The 21,701-nt window shown below is 44.9% G+C and overlaps 11 non-coding genes across 11 annotated transcripts; 5 read left to right on the top strand and 6 right to left on the bottom strand.

Moving 5' to 3' along the window:
- Positions 1–2,006: 2,006 nt before the first annotated feature.
- On the bottom strand, positions 2,007–2,078 carry TRNAP-UGG (transfer RNA proline (anticodon UGG)). Its single transcript has one exon. It is a non-coding gene; the product is annotated as a tRNA-Pro (tRNA).
- A 2,388-nt stretch (positions 2,079–4,466) lies between these two features.
- On the top strand, positions 4,467–4,538 carry TRNAP-AGG (transfer RNA proline (anticodon AGG)). Its single transcript has one exon. It is a non-coding gene; the product is annotated as a tRNA-Pro (tRNA).
- A 658-nt stretch (positions 4,539–5,196) lies between these two features.
- On the bottom strand, positions 5,197–5,268 carry TRNAP-UGG (transfer RNA proline (anticodon UGG)). Its single transcript has one exon. It is a non-coding gene; the product is annotated as a tRNA-Pro (tRNA).
- Positions 5,269–8,163: 2,895 nt separating this feature from the next.
- On the top strand, positions 8,164–8,235 carry TRNAP-AGG (transfer RNA proline (anticodon AGG)). The gene has a single exon. It is a non-coding gene; the product is annotated as a tRNA-Pro (tRNA).
- Positions 8,236–8,893: 658 nt separating this feature from the next.
- TRNAP-UGG (transfer RNA proline (anticodon UGG)) lies at positions 8,894–8,965 on the bottom strand. The gene has a single exon. It is a non-coding gene; the product is annotated as a tRNA-Pro (tRNA).
- A 2,895-nt stretch (positions 8,966–11,860) lies between these two features.
- Positions 11,861–11,932, top strand: TRNAP-AGG (transfer RNA proline (anticodon AGG)). The gene has a single exon. It is a non-coding gene; the product is annotated as a tRNA-Pro (tRNA).
- Positions 11,933–12,590: 658 nt separating this feature from the next.
- TRNAP-UGG (transfer RNA proline (anticodon UGG)) lies at positions 12,591–12,662 on the bottom strand. The gene has a single exon. It is a non-coding gene; the product is annotated as a tRNA-Pro (tRNA).
- Positions 12,663–15,506: 2,844 nt separating this feature from the next.
- Positions 15,507–15,578, top strand: TRNAP-AGG (transfer RNA proline (anticodon AGG)). The gene has a single exon. It is a non-coding gene; the product is annotated as a tRNA-Pro (tRNA).
- A 658-nt stretch (positions 15,579–16,236) lies between these two features.
- On the bottom strand, positions 16,237–16,308 carry TRNAP-UGG (transfer RNA proline (anticodon UGG)). Its single transcript has one exon. It is a non-coding gene; the product is annotated as a tRNA-Pro (tRNA).
- Positions 16,309–19,203: 2,895 nt separating this feature from the next.
- TRNAP-AGG (transfer RNA proline (anticodon AGG)) lies at positions 19,204–19,275 on the top strand. Its single transcript has one exon. It is a non-coding gene; the product is annotated as a tRNA-Pro (tRNA).
- Positions 19,276–19,933: 658 nt separating this feature from the next.
- On the bottom strand, positions 19,934–20,005 carry TRNAP-UGG (transfer RNA proline (anticodon UGG)). The gene has a single exon. It is a non-coding gene; the product is annotated as a tRNA-Pro (tRNA).
- Between the last annotated feature and the right edge of the window lie 1,696 nt (positions 20,006–21,701).

Genomic DNA, 21,701 nt, shown 5'->3' with positions numbered 1-21,701 from the left:
CTTGTAATGTAGAGGAGTTCGGGGTTTAGGGGCTGAGCCCCAACGAGCGAAAGCGAGTCTTATCTTCAATGTCACAACATAATTGAAGGAAGAACTTTGGGTTATAACAGACAGATTTCAATGAGAATTTAGTGAATGGGCATTTAACATATACTACATTCCGTTATCTTCTTCTTTATCTGTTTACCGTCTTGCCTTAAGAGCAGACTCTGGGTAGGGGGATACAAGTGGCGAGGATGAACAGTACCTCGCCCAGGCGGCCACACCTGCTATGCTGAACAGGGACCTTGCGGGGGAATGGGAAGATTGGAGGGGATAGACAAGGAAGAGGGCCTTAAGTTTTGTACCATCCCGACGTTTGATTGGAGGAGAAATGGGAAACCGCGAGGAACCACTTCGAGCATGGCCGAGGAGGGAATCAATCCTACAGGGGTATGTACCGGTACCACTTTCAAATTTAGGTGTCTTAATATAAGTGAAGTGCCGCCTCTGTGGTGTAGTGGTTAGCGTGATTAGCTGCCACCCCCGGAGGTCCGGGGTCGATTCCCGGCTCTGCCACGAAATTTGAAAAGTGATACGAGGGCTGGAACGGGGTCCACTCAGCCTCGGGAGGTCAACTGAGAAGAGGCGGGTTCGATTCCCCCCTCAGCCATCCTCGAAGTGGTTTTCCGTGGTTTCCCACTTCACCTCCAGGCAAATGCCGGGATGGTAACTATCTTAAGGCCACGGCCGCTTCCTTCCCTCATCCTTGCCTATCCCTTCCCATCCTACTAGGCCCCTGTTCACTATAGCAGGTGAGGCCGCCTGGGCGAGGTACTGGTCATACTCCCCAGTTGTATCCCCCGACCAAGAGTCTGAAGCTCCAGGACACTGCCCTTGAGGCGGTAGAGGTGGGATCCCTCGCTCAGTCCGAGGGAAAAGCCGAACCTGGAGGGTAAACAGATGATGATGATGATGAATATAAGTGAATATTTAAATTGTAACAAAGTGGCATACCAGTGAATGTGGTGTTGCGCTCTAAATCACTCTCAGTCGAGTTGGCAGCACCGACAGAAAGAGCGCCCCACAGTCGCTTCACCCTCACCCTCCCCGTTGCCAAATCTACAGTCAATTCGAATCCGTTAAACTAATCAAATCCACGCGTTTATGTCGCGAGTCAGGTGACGTATTATCGTGGGAATAAATACATGCTATCTTTACAGCGCGAGCTGTCGAGTGGCTCGTAGGTCTAGGGGTATGATTCTCGCTTAGGGTGCGAGCAGTCCCGGGTTCAAATCCCGGACGAGCCCAGGAGTTTTGTAATCACACAGTCCATAGTTTGAAGTAAAGGACAGTTTTGTAATCTCACAGTCCATAGTTTGAAGTAGAGGACAGTAGCCACTCACGTTTCACTGGGATTGATCTGGTTATTCGTTGAACTGCGAAAGCCCTGGATTACAATAATGTACCATATCGACATTTGCTTGGAGGAGAATTGGGACACCGCGTTAAACAGCTCCAGATAGCAGTGCCCCACAGTGTACCATGCTCCAGCCATCGTGCCACGTTTGAAGTTTCGTGGCAGAGGCGGGAATCGAAATCGGGCCAGCGGGTGTGGCAAATTATCACGCTAACCACTACTCCACACAGGCGGACAGTTACTATTTTCAAGGAGAGAAATCCCCGAACTCGATTAATAACCACCACCATTTCTTAATTATGTAATTAAGTTTGAAATCGTACAGCAACCATCGCAGATCATGAGGGAACCGTACCTTAGTCATTTAGTGATGATCGAATCGACCGGACAGTAGGTAAAACGCTCAGATGTTGTAACTCGAATCCAGGGATAGTCCATTTGCTCTTGTGTGTGTTCAATTGAGGGGGACTATACTGTATATAAGGTTTTACTGGCATATTTAGGAAACGCATGTAAGGGAAGATTTACATCAAATAGGCAGAAGAACTCTTCGCAAGGCAATATCACTAACGTACATTGATATTCCTCGAAAGCATTAAAAAAAGACGGGCTCGTCCGGGATTTGAACCCGGGACCACTCGCACCCAAAGCGAGATTCATACCCCTAGACCAACGCGCCAACTGCGCAACAGTAGAGCTGATCACTGCTATCTCACCACGACTGTTACTAAAGCTACCAATGTACATGTTGGTACAAGGTAGATCGCTTCTAGGGAAGCAGAATCTCTATTATATAAAGCCGTACTGCTGACTCACTGACTGACATAAATGATTGACCACTTCCAGATGAGGTAGAAACGTTGAATTAGGCAAAGTTGTATCTATTAGTGTGAAAGCTAGGGAAAAGTTCCGAAGAGTTCAATATTTTTAGTGGTGCCCCCCACCCCAAAACAAAATTTCGGACGCCATGTTGCAGTGCCCTAGATAATTAGAATTCCGCAAATTTATAGCTCTTAGCCTGTAAACTGCGGAGAAATCGCAAGAAGTTCAAGTATTCAATATTTTACCCCGTAAAGAATACGAAATATTAAGCGGAATTTAACGATGCGCACTTTGGTTTCGAAATTTTTGTAGCTAAACGGTAATCGCTATCAGCAAAACGATTGCACTTTCGCTTCCTAAAATGAGGAGATCTACAGTTTTGGTCCTATGAACTTTTGTCGTATCTCGACCCCTTCTACCTTAGATTGACCTTGATTTTCCCGGTTCTGGTCAATATTGATCATTTTCCAATAATTATTTTACTGATTTACACACTCCAGACAGATAGATGCACGAAATTCAGCAGGCTCCTTGGTCAATCATTGGTCATATGTAGACCGACTTTCATTATTCTAGCCGCCTTGAATGTATGCGGAAACGGAAGGAATATGCGGAACACTACTCAAATTTCAGCCGAATTTGTGATTCTTAAGCAATCTGTGATGAAGCCGATAGAGATACGGCAAAACCTCAAACAAAAATTGTAGGCCGTTTCATTGTCAAGAATGTACCTGTCTGCTAATTTGGCATATCATTTTTCAACTTGTTAAAAGTGTACGAAATTTTACATGGATTGATAAGTTCACCTCTTTCTACGGTATAAATAGCCAGGATACGACAAAATATCCTAAATCCAAAATATAGGTGACAAAAAGTTTCGTCTAATGGCGCAATCCGTATCTCGATACGGCGTACGGTTTGGCCACAATTAATTTCCAAATGAAAGTCTGCACCCATTAGCGTGCACATTGCCTGGATATATCTCTTATGCCTTAGACAGAGCTGCATTTTCAGAATTTTCGTCAATATTGTACATTTTCAAAATCTCATTTTACTGTGCTAACACAAATAAGACCGACAGAATCATGAAATTCGGCAGGCTCACTGAAACTTCCGTGGGTCATATGTGAGAAAAATGCATGATTCTAGCACCGTGGACAAATGCAGAAATGAAAGGAATATGTGGACTCTGTAATCCTAATGTAAGGTTCTAAGCCAGTCTACGGCTTACACAATGCAGATACGACAAAACATCAATAAACGAAAATGTAGATCGTTTCAACTACGATGCACCGACCAAGTTTTAGGACTAAAGCTGCTCATTACGTTAGGATAATAATTTCGCATTTTTTAAGAAGCGTACGTAAAGTTCATCGCGTCGAAACGTTTACATCTATCTCGGCTACAAACCGTGAATATACTGTGCGAGAAAATATCATAGGACCAAATAAGTACGCAAAAATATGGGCCGTCTTGACGCGCATAGTAATTTTCCAAGTGACCACTTGTAATGTAGAGGAGTTGGGGGTTTAGGGGCGGAGCCCCAACGAGCGAAAGCGAGTCTTATCTTCAATGTCACAACATAATTGAAGGAAGAACTTTGGGTTAAAACAGACAGACTTCAATGAGAATTTAGTGAATGACAATTTAACATATCTTACATTCCGTTATCTACTTCTTTATCTGTTTACCGTCTTGCCTTAAGAGCAGACTCTGGGTAGGGGGATACAAGTGGCGAGGATGAACAGTACCTCGCCCAGGCGGCCACACCTGCTATGCTGAACAGGGACCTTGCGGGGGAATGGGAACATTGGAGGGGATAGACAAGGAAGAGTGCCTTAAGTATTGTAACATCCCGGCGTTTGATTGGATGAGAAATGGGAAGCCGCGAGAAACCACTTCGAGCATTGCCGAGGAGGGAATCAATCCTACAGGGGTGCGTGGGCCCCGTATGTACCGGTACCACTTTCAAATTTAGGTGTCTTAATATAAGTGAATATTTAACTTGTAACAAAGTGGTATAACAGTGAATGTGGTGTTGCGCTCTAAATCACTCTCAGTCGAGTTGGCAGCACCGACAGAAAGAGCGCCCCACAGTCGCTTCACCCTCACCCTCCCCGTTGCCAAATCTACAGTCAATTCGAATCCGTTAAACTAATCAACTCCACGCGTTTATGACGCGAGTCAGGCGACGTTTTATGGTGGGAATAAATACATGCTATCTTTACAGCGCGAGCTGTCGATTGGCTCGTTGGTCTAGGGGTATGATTCTCGCTTAGGGTGCGAGAGGTTCCGGGTTCAAATCCCGGACGAGCCCAAGAGTTTTGTAAAATCACAGTCCATAGTTTGAAGTAGAGAAGAGTAGCCACTCACGTTTCACTGGGATTGATCTGGTTATTCGTTGAACTGCGAAAGCCCTGGATTACAATAATGTACCATACCGACATTTGCTTGGAGGAGAATTGGGACACCGCGTTAAACAGCTCCAGATGGCAGCGCCCCGCAGTGTACCGTGCTCCAGCCAGCGTGCCACGTTTGAAGTTTCGTGGCAGAGCCGGGAATCGAAGTCGGGCCAGCGGGTGTGGCAAATTATCACGCTAACCACTACTCCACACAGGCGGACAGTTACAATTTTCAAGGAGAGAAATCACCACCATTTCCTAATTATGTAATTAAATTTGAAATCGTACAGCAACCATCGCAGATCATGAGGGAACCGTATCTTAGTCATTTAGTGATGATCGAATCGACTGGACAGTAGGTAAAACGCTCAAGTATTGTAACTCGAATCCAGGGATAGTCCATTTGCTCTTGTGTGTGTTCAATTGAGAGGGACTTTACTGTATATAACGTTTTGCTGGCATAGTTAGGAAACGCATGTAAGGGAAGATTTACATCAAATAGGCAGAAGAACTCTTCGCAAGGCAATATCACTAACGTACATTGATATTCCTCGAAAACATTTAAAAACAGACGGGCTCGTCCGGGATTTGAACCCGGGACCTCTCGCACCCAAAGCGAGAATCATACCCCTAGACCAACGAGCCAACTGCGCAACAGTAGAGCTGATCACTGCTATCTCACCACGACTGTTACTAAAGCTGCCAATGTACATGTTGGTACAAGGTAGATCGCTTCTAGGGAAGCAGAATCTCTATTATATAAAGCCGTACTGCTGACTCACTGACTGACATAAATGATTGACCACTTCCAGATGAGGTAGAAACGTTAAATTAGGCAAAGTTGTATCTATTAGTTTGAAAGTTAGGGAAACGTTCCGAAGAGTTCAATATTTTTAGTGGTGCCCCCCACCCCAAAACAAAATTTCGGACGCCATGTTGCAGTGCCCTAGATAATTAGAATTCCGCAAATTTATAGCTCTTAGCCTGTAAACTGCGGAGAAATCGCAAGAAGTTCAAGTATTCAATATTTTACCCCGTAAAGAATCATCATCATCATCATCATCATCTGTTTACCCTCCAGGGTCGGCTTTTCCCTCGGACACAGCGAGGGATCCCACCTCTACCGCCTCAAGGGCAGTGTCCTGGAGCTTCAGACTCTTGGTCGGGGATACAACTAGGGAGTATGACCAGTACCTCGCCCAGGCGGCCTCACCTGCTATGCTGAACAGGGGCCTTGTGGAGGGATGGGAAGATTGGAAGGGATAGACAAGGAAGAGGGAAGGAAGCGGCCGTGGCCTTATGTTAGGTACCATCCCGGCATTCGCCTGGAGGAGAAGTAGGAAACCAAGGAAAACCACTTCAAGGATGGCTGAGGTGGGAATCGAACCCACCTCTACTCAGTTGACCTCCCGAGGCTGAGTGGACCCCGTTCCAGCCCTCATACCACTTTTCAAATTTCGTGGCAGAGCCGGGAATCGAACCCGGACCTCCGGGGGTGGCAGCTAATCACGCTAACCACTACACCACAGAGGCGGTCCCCCGTAAAGAATACGAAATATTAAGCGGAATTTATGACGATGCGCACTTTGGTTTCGAAATTTTTGTAGCTAAACGGTAATCGCTATCTGCAAAACGATTGCACTTTCGTCTCCTAAAATGAGGAGATCTACAGTTTTGGTCCTATGAACTTTTGTCGTATCTCGACCCCTTCTACCTTAGATTGACCTTGATTTTCCCGGTTCTGGTCAATATTGATCATTTTCCAATAATTATTTTACTGATTTACACACTCCAGACAGATAGATGCACGAAATTCAGCAGGCTCCTTGGTACAATCATTGGCCATATGTAGACCGACTTTCATTATTCTAGCCGCCTTGAATGTATGCGGAAACGGAAGGAATATGCGGAACACTACTCAAATTTCAGCCGAATTTGTGATTCTTAAGCAATCTGTGATGAAGCCGATAGAGATACGGCAAAACCTCAAACAAAAATTGTAGGCCGTTTCATTGTCAAGAATGTACCTGTCTGCTAATTTGGCATATCATTTTTCAACTTGTTAAAAGTGTACGAAATTTTACATGGATTGATAAGTTCACCTCTTTCTACGGTATAAATAGCCAGGATACGACAAAATATCCTAAATCCAAAATATAGGTGACAAAAAGTTTCGTCTAATGGCGCAATCCGTATCTCGATACGGCGTACCGTTTGGCCACAATTAATTTCCAAATGAAAGTCTGCACCCATTAGCGTGCACATTGCCTGGATATATCTCTTATGCCTTAGACAGAGCTGCATTTTCAGAATTTACGTCAATATTGTACATTTTCAAAATCTCATTTTACTGTGCTAACACAAATAAGACCGACAGAATCATGAAATTCGGCAGGCTCACTGAAACTTCCGTGGGTCATATGTGAGAAAAATGCATGATTCTAGCACCGTGGACAAATGCAGAAATGAAAGGAATATGTGGACACTGTAATCCTAATGTAAGGTTCTAAGCCAGTCTACGGCTTACACAATGCAGATACGACAAAACATCAATAAACGAAAATGTAGATCGTTTCAACTACGATGCACCGACCAAGTTTTAGGACTAAAGCTGCTCATTACGTTAGGATAATAATTTCGCATTTTTTAAGAAGCGTACGTAAAGTTCATCGCGTCGAAACGTTTACATCTATCTCGGCTACAAACCGTGAATATACTGTGCGAGAAAATATCATAGGACCAAATAAGTACGCAAAAATATGGGCCGTCTTGACGCGCATAGTAATTTTCCAAGTGACCACTTGTAATGTAGAGGAGTTGGGGGTTTAGGGGCGGAGCCCAACGAGCGAAAGCGAGTCTTATCTTCAATGTCACAACATAATTGAAGGAAGAACTTTGGGTTAAAACAGACAGACTTCAATGAGAATTTAGTGAATGACAATTTAACATATCTTACATTCCGTTATCTACCTCTTTATTTGTTTACCGTCTTGCCTTAAGAGCAGACTCTGGGTAGGGGGATACAAGTGGCGAGGATGAACAGTACCACGCCCAGGCGGCCACACCTGCTATGCTGAACAGGGACCTTGCGGGGGAATGGGAACATTGGAGGGGATAGACAAGGAAGAGTGCCTTAAGTTTTGTAACATCCCGGCGTTTGATTGGATGAGAAATGGGAAGCCGCGAGAAACCACTTCGAGCATGGCCGAGGAGGGAATCAATCCTACAGGGGTGCGTGGGCCCCGTATGTACCGGTACCACTTTCAAATTTAGGTGTCTTAATATAAGTGAATATTTAACTTGTAACAAAGTGGTATAACAGTGAATGTGGTGTTGCGCTCTAAATCACTCTCAGTCGAGTTGGCAGCACCGACAGAAAGAGCGCCCCACAGTCGCTTCACCCTCACCCTCCCCGTTGCCAAATCTACAGTCAATTCGAATCCGTTAAACTAATCAACTCCACGCGTTTATGACGCGAGTCAGGCGACGTTTTATCGTGGGAATAAATACATGCTATCTTTACAGCGCGAGCTGTCGAGTGGCTCGTTGGTCTAGGGGTATGATTCTCGCTTAGGGTGCGAGAGGTCCCGGGTTCAAATCCCGGACGAGCCCAAGAGTTTTGTAAAATCACAGTCCATAGTTTGAAGTAGAGAACAGTAGCCACTCACGTTTCACTGGGATTGATCTGGTTATTCGTTGAACTGCGAAAGCCCTGGATTACAATAATGTACCATACCGACATTTGCTTGGAGGAGAATTGGGACACCGCGTTAAACAGCTCCAGATGGCAGCGCCCCGCAGTGTACCGTGCTCCAGCCAGCGTGCCACGTTTGAAGTTTCGTGGCAGAGCCGGGAATCGAAGTCGGGCCAGCGGGTGTGGCAAATTATCACGCTAACCACTACTCCACACAGGCGGACAGTTACAATTTTCAAGGAGAGAAATCACCACCATTTCCTAATTATGTAATTAAATTTGAAATCGTACAGCAACCATCGCAGATCATGAGGGAACCGTATCTTAGTCATTTAGTGATGATCGAATCGACTGGACAGTAGGTAAAACGCTCAAGTATTGTAACTCGAATCCAGGGATAGTCCATTTGCTCTTGTGTGTGTTCAATTGAGAGGGACTTTACTGTATATAACGTTTTGCTGGCATAGTTAGGAAACGCATGTAAGGGAAGATTTACATCAAATAGGCAGAAGAACTCTTCGCAAGGCAATATCACTAACGTACATTGATATTCCTCGAAAACATTTAAAAACAGACGGGCTCGTCCGGGATTTGAACCCGGGACCTCTCGCACCCAAAGCGAGAATCATACCCCTAGACCAACGAGCCAACTGCGCAACAGTAGAGCTGATCACTGCTATCTCACCACGACTGTTACTAAAGCTGCCAATGTACATGTTGGTACAAGGTAGATCGCTTCTAGGGAAGCAGAATCTCTATTATATAAAGCCGTACTGCTGACTCACTGACTGACATAAATGATTGACCACTTCCAGATGAGGTAGAAACGTTAAATTAGGCAAAGTTGTATCTATTAGTTTGAAAGTTAGGGAAACGTTCCGAAGAGTTCAATATTTTTAGTGGTGCCCCCCACCCCAAAACAAAATTTCGGACGCCATGTTGCAGTGCCCTAGATAATTAGAATTCCGCAAATTTATAGCTCTTAGCCTGTAAACTGCGGAGAAATCGCAAGAAGTCCAAGTAATCAATATTTTACCCCGTAAAGAATCATCATCATCATCATCATCATCTGTTTACCCTCCAGGGTCGGCTTTTCCCTCGGACACAGCGAGGGATCCCACCTCTACCGCCTCAAGGGCAGTGTCCTGGAGCTTCAGACTCTTGGTCGGGGATACAACTAGGGAGTATGACCAGTACCTCGCCCAGGCGGCCTCACCTGCTATGCTGAACAGGGGCCTTGTGGAGGGATGGGAAGATTGGAAGGGATAGACAAGGAAGAGGGAAGGAAGCGGCCGTGGCCTTATGTTAGGTACCATCCCGGCATTCGCCTGGAGGAGAAGTAGGAAACCAAGGAAAACCACTTCAAGGATGGCTGAGGTGGGAATCGAACCCACCTCTACTCAGTTGACCTCCCGAGGCTGAGTGGACCCCGTTCCAGCCCTCATACCACTTTTCAAATTTCGTGGCAGAGCCGGGAATCGAACCCGGACCTCCGGGGGTGGCAGCTAATCACGCTAACCACTACACCACAGAGGCGGTCCCCCGTAAAGAATACGAAATATTAAGCGGAATTTATGACGATGCGCACTTTGGTTTCGAAATTTTTGTAGCTAAACGGTAATCGCTATCTGCAAAACGATTGCACTTTCGTCTCCTAAAATGAGGAGATCTACAGTTTTGGTCCTATGAACTTTTGTCGTATCTCGACCCCTTCTACCTTAGATTGACCTTGATTTTCCCGGTTCTGGTCAATATTGATCATTTTCCAATAATTATTTTACTGATTTACACACTCCAGACAGATAGATGCACGAAATTCAGCAGGCTCCTTGGTACAATCATTGGCCATATGTAGACCGACTTTCATTATTCTAGCCGCCTTGAATGTATGCGGAAACGGAAGGAATATGCGGAACACTACTCAAATTTCAGCCGAATTTGTGATTCTTAAGCAATCTGTGATGAAGCCGATAGAGATACGGCAAAACCTCAAACAAAAATTGTAGGCCGTTTCATTGTCAAGAATGTACCTGTCTGCTAATTTGGCATATCATTTTTCAACTTGTTAAAAGTGTACGAAATTTTACATGGATTGATAAGTTCACCTCTTTCTACGGTATAAATAGCCAGGATACGACAAAATATCCTAAATCCAAAATATAGGTGACAAAAAGTTTCGTCTAATGGCGCAATCCGTATCTCGATACGGCGTACCGTTTGGCCACAATTAATTTCCAAATGAAAGTCTGCACCCATTAGCGTGCACATTGCCTGGATATATCTCTTATGCCTTAGACAGAGCTGCATTTTCAGAATTTACGTCAATATTGTACATTTTCAAAATCTCATTTTACTGTGCTAACACAAATAAGACCGACAGAATCATGAAATTCGGCAGGCTCACTGAAACTTCCGTGGGTCATATGTGAGAAAAATGCATGATTCTAGCACCGTGGACAAATGCAGAAATGAAAGGAATATGTGGACACTGTAATCCTAATGTAAGGTTCTAAGCCAGTCTACGGCTTACACAATGCAGATACGACAAAACATCAATAAACGAAAATGTAGATCGTTTCAACTACGATGCACCGACCAAGTTTTAGGACTAAAGCTGCTCATTACGTTAGGATAATAATTTCGCATTTTTTAAGAAGCGTACGTAAAGTTCATCGCGTCGAAACGTTTACATCTATCTCGGCTACAAACCGTGAATATACTGTGCGAGAAAATATCATAGGACCAAATAAGTACGCAAAAATATGGGCCGTCTTGACGCGCATAGTAATTTTCCAAGTGACCACTTGTAATGTAGAGGAGTTGGGGGTTTAGGGGCGGAGCCCAACGAGCGAAAGCGAGTCTTATCTTCAATGTCACAACATAATTGAAGGAAGAACTTTGGGTTAAAACAGACAGACTTCAATGAGAATTTAGTGAATGACAATTTAACATATCTTACATTCCGTTATCTACCTCTTTATTTGTTTACCGTCTTGCCTTAAGAGCAGACTCTGGGTAGGGGGATACAAGTGGCGAGGATGAACAGTACCTCGCCCAGGCGGCCACACCTGCTATGCTGAACAGGGACCTTGCGGGGGAATGGGAACATTGGAGGGGATAGACAAGGAAGAGTGCCTTAAGTTTTGTAACATCCCGGCGTTTGATTGGATGAGAAATGGGAAGCCGCGAGAAACCACTTCGAGCATGGCCGAGGAGGGAATCAATCCTACAGGGGTGCGTGGGCCCCGTATGTACCGGTACCACTTTCAAATTTAGGTGTCTTAATATAAGTGAATATTTAACTTGTAACAAAGTGGTATAACAGTGAATGTGGTGTTGCGCTCTAAATCACTCTCAGTCGAGTTGGCAGCACCGACAGAAAGAGCGCCCCACAGTCGCTTCACCCTCACCCTCCCCGTTGCCAAATCTACAGTCAATTCGAATCCGTTAAACTAATCAACTCCACGCGTTTATGACGCGAGTCAGGCGACGTTTTATCGTGGGAATAAATACATGCTATCTTTACAGCGCGAGCTGTCGAGTGGCTCGTTGGTCTAGGGGTATGATTCTCGCTTAGGGTGCGAGAGGTCCCGGGTTCAAATCCCGGACGAGCCCAAGAGTTTTGTAAAATCACAGTCCATAGTTTGAAGTAGAGAACAGTAGCCACTCACGTTTCACTGGGATTGATCTGGTTATTCGTTGAACTGCGAAAGCCCTGGATTACAATAATGTACCATACCGACATTTGCTTGGAGGAGAATTGGGACACCGCGTTAAACAGCTCCAGATGGCAGCGCCCCGCAGTGTACCGTGCTCCAGCCAGCGTGCCACGTTTGAAGTTTCGTGGCAGAGCCGGGAATCGAAGTCGGGCCAGCGGGTGTGGCAAATTATCACGCTAACCACTACTCCACACAGGCGGACAGTTACAATTTTCAAGGAGAGAAATCACCACCATTTCCTAATTATGTAATTAAATTTGAAATCGTACAGCAACCATCGCAGATCATGAGGGAACCGTATCTTAGTCATTTAGTGATGATCGAATCGACTGGACAGTAGGTAAAACGCTCAAGTATTGTAACTCGAATCCAGGGATAGTCCATTTGCTCTTGTGTGTGTTCAATTGAGAGGGACTTTACTGTATATAACGTTTTGCTGGCATAGTTAGGAAACGCATGTAAGGGAAGATTTACATCAAATAGGCAGAAGAACTCTTCGCAAGGCAATATCACTAACGTACATTGATATTCCTCGAAAACATTTAAAAACAGACGGGCTCGTCCGGGATTTGAACCCGGGACCTCTCGCACCCAAAGCGAGAATCATACCCCTAGACCAACGAGCCAACTGCGCAACAGTAGAGCTGATCACTGCTATCTCACCACGACTGTTACTAAAGCTGCCAATGTACATGTTGGTACAAGGTAGATCGCTTCTAGGGAAGCAGAATCTCTATTATATAAAGCCGTACTGCTGACTCACTGACTGACATAAATGATTGACCACTTCCAGATGAGGTAGAAACGTTAAATTAGGCAAAGTTGTATCTATTAGTTTGAAAGTTAGGGAAACGTTCCGAAGAGTTCAATATTTTTAGTGGTGCCCCCCACCCCAAAACAAAATTTCGGACGCCATGTTGCAGTGCCCTAGATAATTAGAATTCCACAAATTTATAGCTCTTAGCCTGTAAAATGCGGAGAAATCGCAAGAAGTTCAAGTAATCAATATTTTACCCCGTAAAGAATCATCATCATCATCATCATCATCTGTTTACCCTCCAGGGTCGGCTTTTCCCTCGGACACAGCGAGGGATCCCACCTCTACCGCCTCAAGGGCAGTGTCCTGGAGCTTCAGACTCTTGGTCGGGGATACAACTAGGGAGTATGACCAGTACCTCGCCCAGGCGGCCTCACCTGCTATGCTGAACAGGGGCCTTGTGGAGGGATGGGAAGATTGGAAGGGATAGACAAGGAAGAGGGAAGGAAGCGGCCGTGGCCTTATGTTAGGTACCATCCCGGCATTCGCCTGGAGGAGAAGTAGGAAACCAAGGAAAACCACTTCAAGGATGGCTGAGGTGGGAATCGAACCCACCTCTACTCAGTTGACCTCCCGAGGCTGAGTGGACCCCGTTCCAGCCCTCATACCACTTTTCAAATTTCGTGGCAGAGCCGGGAATCGAACCCGGACCTCCGGGGGTGGCAGCTAATCACGCTAACCACTACACCACAGAGGCGGTCCCCCGTAAAGAATACGAAATATTAAGCGGAATTTATGACGATGCGCACTTTGGTTTCGAAATTTTTGTAGCTAAACGGTAATCGCTATCTGCAAAACGATTGCACTTTCGTCTCCTAAAATGAGGAGATCTACAGTTTTGGTCCTATGAACTTTTGTCGTATCTCGACCCCTTCTACCTTAGATTGACCTTGATTTTCCCGGTTCTGGTCAATATTGATCATTTTCCAATAATTATTTTACTGATTTACACACTCCAGACAGATAGATGCACGAAATTCAGCAGGCTCCTTGGTACAATCATTGGCCATATGTAGACCGACTTTCATTATTCTAGCCGCCTTGAAATTTGTGATTCTTAAGCAATCTGTGATGAAGCCGATAGAGATACGGCAAAACCTCAAACAAAAATTGTAGGCCGTTTCATTGTCAAGAATGTACCTGTCTGCTAATTTGGCATATCATTTTTCAACTTGTTAAAAGTGTACGAAATTTTACATGGATTGATAAGTTCACCTCTTTCTACGGTATAAATAGCCAGGATACGACAAAATATCCTAAATCCAAAATATAGGTGACAAAAAGTTTCGTCTAATGGCGCAATCCGTATCTCGATACGGCGTACCGTTTGGCCACAATTAATTTCCAAATGAAAGTCTGCACCCATTAGCGTGCACATTGCCTGGATATATCTCTTATGCCTTAGACAGAGCTGCATTTTCAGAATTTACGTCAATATTGTACATTTTCAAAATCTCATTTTACTGTGCTAACACAAATAAGACCGACAGAATCATGAAATTCGGCAGGCTCACTGAAACTTCCGTGGGTCATATGTGAGAAAAATGCATGATTCTAGCACCGTGGACAAATGCAGAAATGAAAGGAATATGTGGACACTGTAATCCTAATGTAAGGTTCTAAGCCAGTCTACGGCTTACACAATGCAGATACGACAAAACATCAATAAACGAAAATGTAGATCGTTTCAACTACGATGCACCGACCAAGTTTTAGGACTAAAGCTGCTCATTACGTTAGGATAATAATTTCGCATTTTTTAAGAAGCGTACGTAAAGTTCATCGCGTCGAAACGTTTACATCTATCTCGGCTACAAACCGTGAATATACTGTGCGAGAAAATATCATAGGACCAAATAAGTACGCAAAAATATGGGCCGTCTTGACGCGCATAGTAATTTTCCAAGTGACCACTTGTAATGTAGAGGAGTTGGGGGTTTAGGGGCGGAGCCCAACGAGCGAAAGCGAGTCTTATCTTCAATGTCACAACATAATTGAAGGAAGAACTTTGGGTTAAAACAGACAGACTTCAATGAGAATTTAGTGAATGACAATTTAACATATCTTACATTCCGTTATCTACCTCTTTATTTGTTTACCGTCTTGCCTTAAGAGCAGACTCTGGGTAGGGGGATACAAGTGGCGAGGATGAACAGTACCACGCCCAGGCGGCCACACCTGCTATGCTGAACAGGGACCTTGCGGGGGAATGGGAACATTGGAGGGGATAGACAAGGAAGAGTGCCTTAAGTTTTGTAACATCCCGGCGTTTGATTGGATGAGAAATGGGAAGCCGCGAGAAACCACTTCGAGCATGGCCGAGGAGGGAATCAATCCTACAGGGGTGCGTGGGCCCCGTATGTACCGGTACCACTTTCAAATTTAGGTGTCTTAATATAAGTGAATATTTAACTTGTAACAAAGTGGTATAACAGTGAATGTGGTGTTGCGCTCTAAATCACTCTCAGTCGAGTTGGCAGCACCGACAGAAAGAGCGCCCCACAGTCGCTTCACCCTCACCCTCCCCGTTGCCAAATCTACAGTCAATTCGAATCCGTTAAACTAATCAACTCCACGCGTTTATGACGCGAGTCAGGCGACGTTTTATCGTGGGAATAAATACATGCTATCTTTACAGCGCGAGCTGTCGAGTGGCTCGTTGGTCTAGGGGTATGATTCTCGCTTAGGGTGCGAGAGGTCCCGGGTTCAAATCCCGGACGAGCCCAAGAGTTTTGTAAAATCACAGTCCATAGTTTGAAGTAGAGAACAGTAGCCACTCACGTTTCACTGGGATTGATCTGGTTATTCGTTGAACTGCGAAAGCCCTGGATTACAATAATGTACCATACCGACATTTGCTTGGAGGAGAATTGGGACACCGCGTTAAACAGCTCCAGATGGCAGCGCCCCGCAGTGTACCGTGCTCCAGCCAGCGTGCCACGTTTGAAGTTTCGTGGCAGAGCCGGGAATCGAAGTCGGGCCAGCGGGTGTGGCAAATTATCACGCTAACCACTACTCCACACAGGCGGACAGTTACAATTTTCAAGGAGAGAAATCACCACCATTTCCTAATTATGTAATTAAATTTGAAATCGTACAGCAACCATCGCAGATCATGAGGGAACCGTATCTTAGTCATTTAGTGATGATCGAATCGACTGGACAGTAGGTAAAACGCTCAAGTATTGTAACTCGAATCCAGGGATAGTCCATTTGCTCTTGTGTGTGTTCAATTGAGAGGGACTTTACTGTATATAACGTTTTGCTGGCATAGTTAGGAAACGCATGTAAGGGAAGATTTACATCAAATAGGCAGAAGAACTCTTCGCAAGGCAATATCACTAACGTACATTGATATTCCTCGAAAACATTTAAAAACAGACGGGCTCGTCCGGGATTTGAACCCGGGACCTCTCGCACCCAAAGCGAGAATCATACCCCTAGACCAACGAGCCAACTGCGCAACAGTAGAGCTGATCACTGCTATCTCACCACGACTGTTACTAAAGCTGCCAATGTACATGTTGGTACAAGGTAGATCGCTTCTAGGGAAGCAGAATCTCTATTATATAAAGCCGTACTGCTGACTCACTGACTGACATAAATGATTGACCACTTCCAGATGAGGTAGAAACGTTAAATTAGGCAAAGTTGTATCTATTAGTTTGAAAGTTAGGGAAACGTTCCGAAGAGTTCAATATTTTTAGTGGTGCCCCCCACCCCAAAACAAAATTTCGGACGCCATGTTGCAGTGCCCTAGATAATTAGAATTCCGCAAATTTATAGCTCTTAGCCTGTAAACTGCGGAGAAATCGCAAGAAGTCCAAGTAATCAATATTTTACCCCGTAAAGAATCATCATCATCATCATCATCATCTGTTTACCCTCCAGGGTCGGCTTTTCCCTCGGACACAGCGAGGGATCCCACCTCTACCGCCTCAAGGGCAGTGTCCTGGAGCTTCAGACTCTTGGTCGGGGATACAACTAGGGAGTATGACCAGTACCTCGCCCAGGCGGCCTCACCTGCTATGCTGAACAGGGGCCTTGTGGAGGGATGGGAAGATTGGAAGGGATAGACAAGGAAGAGGGAAGGAAGCGGCCGTGGCCTTATGTTAGGTACCATCCCGGCATTCGCCTGGAGGAGAAGTAGGAAACCAAGGAAAACCACTTCAAGGATGGCTGAGGTGGGAATCGAACCCACCTCTACTCAGTTGACCTCCCGAGGCTGAGTGGACCCCGTTCCAGCCCTCATACCACTTTTCAAATTTCGTGGCAGAGCCGGGAATCGAACCCGGACCTCCGGGGGTGGCAGCTAATCACGCTAACCACTACACCACAGAGGCGGTCCCCCGTAAAGAATACGAAATATTAAGCGGAATTTATGACGATGCGCACTTTGGTTTCGAAATTTTTGTAGCTAAACGGTAATCGCTATCTGCAAAACGATTGCACTTTCGTCTCCTAAAATGAGGAGATCTACAGTTTTGGTCCTATGAACTTTTGTCGTATCTCGACCCCTTCTACCTTAGATTGACCTTGATTTTCCCGGTTCTGGTCAATATTGATCATTTTCCAATAATTATTTTACTGATTTACACACTCCAGACAGATAGATGCACGAAATTCAGCAGGCTCCTTGGTACAATCATTGGCCATATGTAGACCGACTTTCATTATTCTAGCCGCCTTGAATGTATGCGGAAACGGAAGGAATATGCGGAACACTACTCAAATTTCAGCCGAATTTGTGATTCTTAAGCAATCTGTGATGAAGCCGATAGAGATACGGCAAAACCTCAAACAAAAATTGTAGGCCGTTTCATTGTCAAGAATGTACCTGTCTGCTAATTTGGCATATCATTTTTCAACTTGTTAAAAGTGTACGAAATTTTACATGGATTGATAAGTTCACCTCTTTCTACGGTATAAATAGCCAGGATACGACAAAATATCCTAAATCCAAAATATAGGTGACAAAAAGTTTCGTCTAATGGCGCAATCCGTATCTCGATACGGCGTACCGTTTGGCCACAATTAATTTCCAAATGAAAGTCTGCACCCATTAGCGTGCACATTGCCTGGATATATCTCTTATGCCTTAGACAGAGCTGCATTTTCAGAATTTACGTCAATATTGTACATTTTCAAAATCTCATTTTACTGTGCTAACACAAATAAGACCGACAGAATCATGAAATTCGGCAGGCTCACTGAAACTTCCGTGGGTCATATGTGAGAAAAATGCATGATTCTAGCACCGTGGACAAATGCAGAAATGAAAGGAATATGTGGACACTGTAATCCTAATGTAAGGTTCTAAGCCAGTCTACGGCTTACACAATGCAGATACGACAAAACATCAATAAACGAAAATGTAGATCGTTTCAACTACGATGCACCGACCAAGTTTTAGGACTAAAGCTGCTCATTACGTTAGGATAATAATTTCGCATTTTTTAAGAAGCGTACGTAAAGTTCATCGCGTCGAAACGTTTACATCTATCTCGGCTACAAACCGTGAATATACTGTGCGAGAAAATATCATAGGACCAAATAAGTACGCAAAAATATGGGCCGTCTTGACGCGCATAGTAATTTTCCAAGTGACCACTTGTAATGTAGAGGAGTTGGGGGTTTAGGGGCGGAGCCCAACGAGCGAAAGCGAGTCTTATCTTCAATGTCACAACATAATTGAAGGAAGAACTTTGGGTTAAAACAGACAGACTTCAATGAGAATTTAGTGAATGACAATTTAACATATCTTACATTCCGTTATCTACCTCTTTATTTGTTTACCGTCTTGCCTTAAGAGCAGACTCTGGGTAGGGGGATACAAGTGGCGAGGATGAACAGTACCTCGCCCAGGCGGCCACACCTGCTATGCTGAACAGGGACCTTGCGGGGGAATGGGAACATTGGAGGGGATAGACAAGGAAGAGTGCCTTAAGTTTTGTAACATCCCGGCGTTTGATTGGATGAGAAATGGGAAGCCGCGAGAAACCACTTCGAGCATGGCCGAGGAGGGAATCAATCCTACAGGGGTGCGTGGGCCCCGTATGTACCGGTACCACTTTCAAATTTAGGTGTCTTAATATAAGTGAATATTTAACTTGTAACAAAGTGGTATAACAGTGAATGTGGTGTTGCGCTCTAAATCACTCTCAGTCGAGTTGGCAGCACCGACAGAAAGAGCGCCCCACAGTCGCTTCACCCTCACCCTCCCCGTTGCCAAATCTACAGTCAATTCGAATCCGTTAAACTAATCAACTCCACGCGTTTATGACGCGAGTCAGGCGACGTTTTATCGTGGGAATAAATACATGCTATCTTTACAGCGCGAGCTGTCGAGTGGCTCGTTGGTCTAGGGGTATGATTCTCGCTTAGGGTGCGAGAGGTCCCGGGTTCAAATCCCGGACGAGCCCAAGAGTTTTGTAAAATCACAGTCCATAGTTTGAAGTAGAGAACAGTAGCCACTCACGTTTCACTGGGATTGATCTGGTTATTCGTTGAACTGCGAAAGCCCTGGATTACAATAATGTACCATACCGACATTTGCTTGGAGGAGAATTGGGACACCGCGTTAAACAGCTCCAGATGGCAGCGCCCCGCAGTGTACCGTGCTCCAGCCAGCGTGCCACGTTTGAAGTTTCGTGGCAGAGCCGGGAATCGAAGTCGGGCCAGCGGGTGTGGCAAATTATCACGCTAACCACTACTCCACACAGGCGGACAGTTACAATTTTCAAGGAGAGAAATCACCACCATTTCCTAATTATGTAATTAAATTTGAAATCGTACAGCAACCATCGCAGATCATGAGGGAACCGTATCTTAGTCATTTAGTGATGATCGAATCGACTGGACAGTAGGTAAAACGCTCAAGTATTGTAACTCGAATCCAGGGATAGTCCATTTGCTCTTGTGTGTGTTCAATTGAGAGGGACTTTACTGTATATAACGTTTTGCTGGCATAGTTAGGAAACGCATGTAAGGGAAGATTTACATCAAATAGGCAGAAGAACTCTTCGCAAGGCAATATCACTAACGTACATTGATATTCCTCGAAAACATTTAAAAACAGACGGGCTCGTCCGGGATTTGAACCCGGGACCTCTCGCACCCAAAGCGAGAATCATACCCCTAGACCAACGAGCCAACTGCGCAACAGTAGAGCTGATCACTGCTATCTCACCACGACTGTTACTAAAGCTGCCAATGTACATGTTGGTACAAGGTAGATCGCTTCTAGGGAAGCAGAATCTCTATTATATAAAGCCGTACTGCTGACTCACTGACTGACATAAATGATTGACCACTTCCAGATGAGGTAGAAACGTTAAATTAGGCAAAGTTGTATCTATTAGTTTGAAAGTTAGGGAAACGTTCCGAAGAGTTCAATATTTTTAGTGGTGCCCCCCACCCCAAAACAAAATTTCGGACGCCATGTTGCAGTGCCCTAGATAATTAGAATTCCACAAATTTATAGCTCTTAGCCTGTAAAATGCGGAGAAATCGCAAGAAGTTCAAGTAATCAATATTTTACCCCGTAAAGAATCATCATCATCATCATCATCATCTGTTTACCCTCCAGGGTCGGCTTTTCCCTCGGACACAGCGAGGGATCCCACCTCTACCGCCTCAAGGGCAGTGTCCTGGAGCTTCAGACTCTTGGTCGGGGATACAACTAGGGAGTATGACCAGTACCTCGCCCAGGCGGCCTCACCTGCTATGCTGAACAGGGGCCTTGTGGAGGGATGGGAAGATTGGAAGGGATAGACAAGGAAGAGGGAAGGAAGCGGCCGTGGCCTTATGTTAGGTACCATCCCGGCATTCGCCTGGAGGAGAAGTAGGAAACCAAGGAAAACCACTTCAAGGATGGCTGAGGTGGGAATCGAACCCACCTCTACTCAGTTGACCTCCCGAGGCTGAGTGGACCCCGTTCCAGCCCTCATACCACTTTTCAAATTTCGTGGCAGAGCCGGGAATCGAACCCGGACCTCCGGGGGTGGCAGCTAATCACGCTAACCACTACACCACAGAGGCGGTCCCCCGTAAAGAATACGAAATATTAAGCGGAATTTATGACGATGCGCACTTTGGTTTCGAAATTTTTGTAGCTAAACGGTAATCGCTATCTGCAAAACGATTGCACTTTCGTCTCCTAAAATGAGGAGATCTACAGTTTTGGTCCTATGAACTTTTGTCGTATCTCGACCCCTTCTACCTTAGATTGACCTTGATTTTCCCGGTTCTGGTCAATATTGATCATTTTCCAATAATTATTTTACTGATTTACACACTCCAGACAGATAGATGCACGAAATTCAGCAGGCTCCTTGGTACAATCATTGGCCATATGTAGACCGACTTTCATTATTCTAGCCGCCTTGAATGTATGCGGAAACGGAAGGAATATGCGGAACACTACTCAAATTTCAGCCGAATTTGTGATTCTTAAGCAATCTGTGATGAAGCCGATAGAGATACGGCAAAACCTCAAACAAAAATTGTAGGCCGTTTCATTGTCAAGAATGTACCTGTCTGCTAATTTGGCATATCATTTTTCAACTTGTTAAAAGTGTACGAAATTTTACATGGATTGATAAGTTCACCTCTTTCTACGGTATAAATAGCCAGGATACGACAAAATATCCTAAATCCAAAATATAGGTGACAAAAAGTTTCGTCTAATGGCGCAATCCGTATCTCGATACGGCGTACCGTTTGGCCACAATTAATTTCCAAATGAAAGTCTGCACCCATTAGCGTGCACATTGCCTGGATATATCTCTTATGCCTTAGACAGAGCTGCATTTTCAGAATTTACGTCAATATTGTACATTTTCAAAAT

This window comes from Anabrus simplex, chromosome 4 (genome assembly GCF_040414725.1).
Source record: "Anabrus simplex isolate iqAnaSimp1 chromosome 4, ASM4041472v1, whole genome shotgun sequence".
In the NCBI taxonomy this organism is placed as follows: domain Eukaryota; kingdom Metazoa; phylum Arthropoda; class Insecta; order Orthoptera; family Tettigoniidae; genus Anabrus; species Anabrus simplex.
Note: the sequence above shows the minus strand (reverse complement) of the source record. Positions and strands in the feature narration are given on the sequence as shown.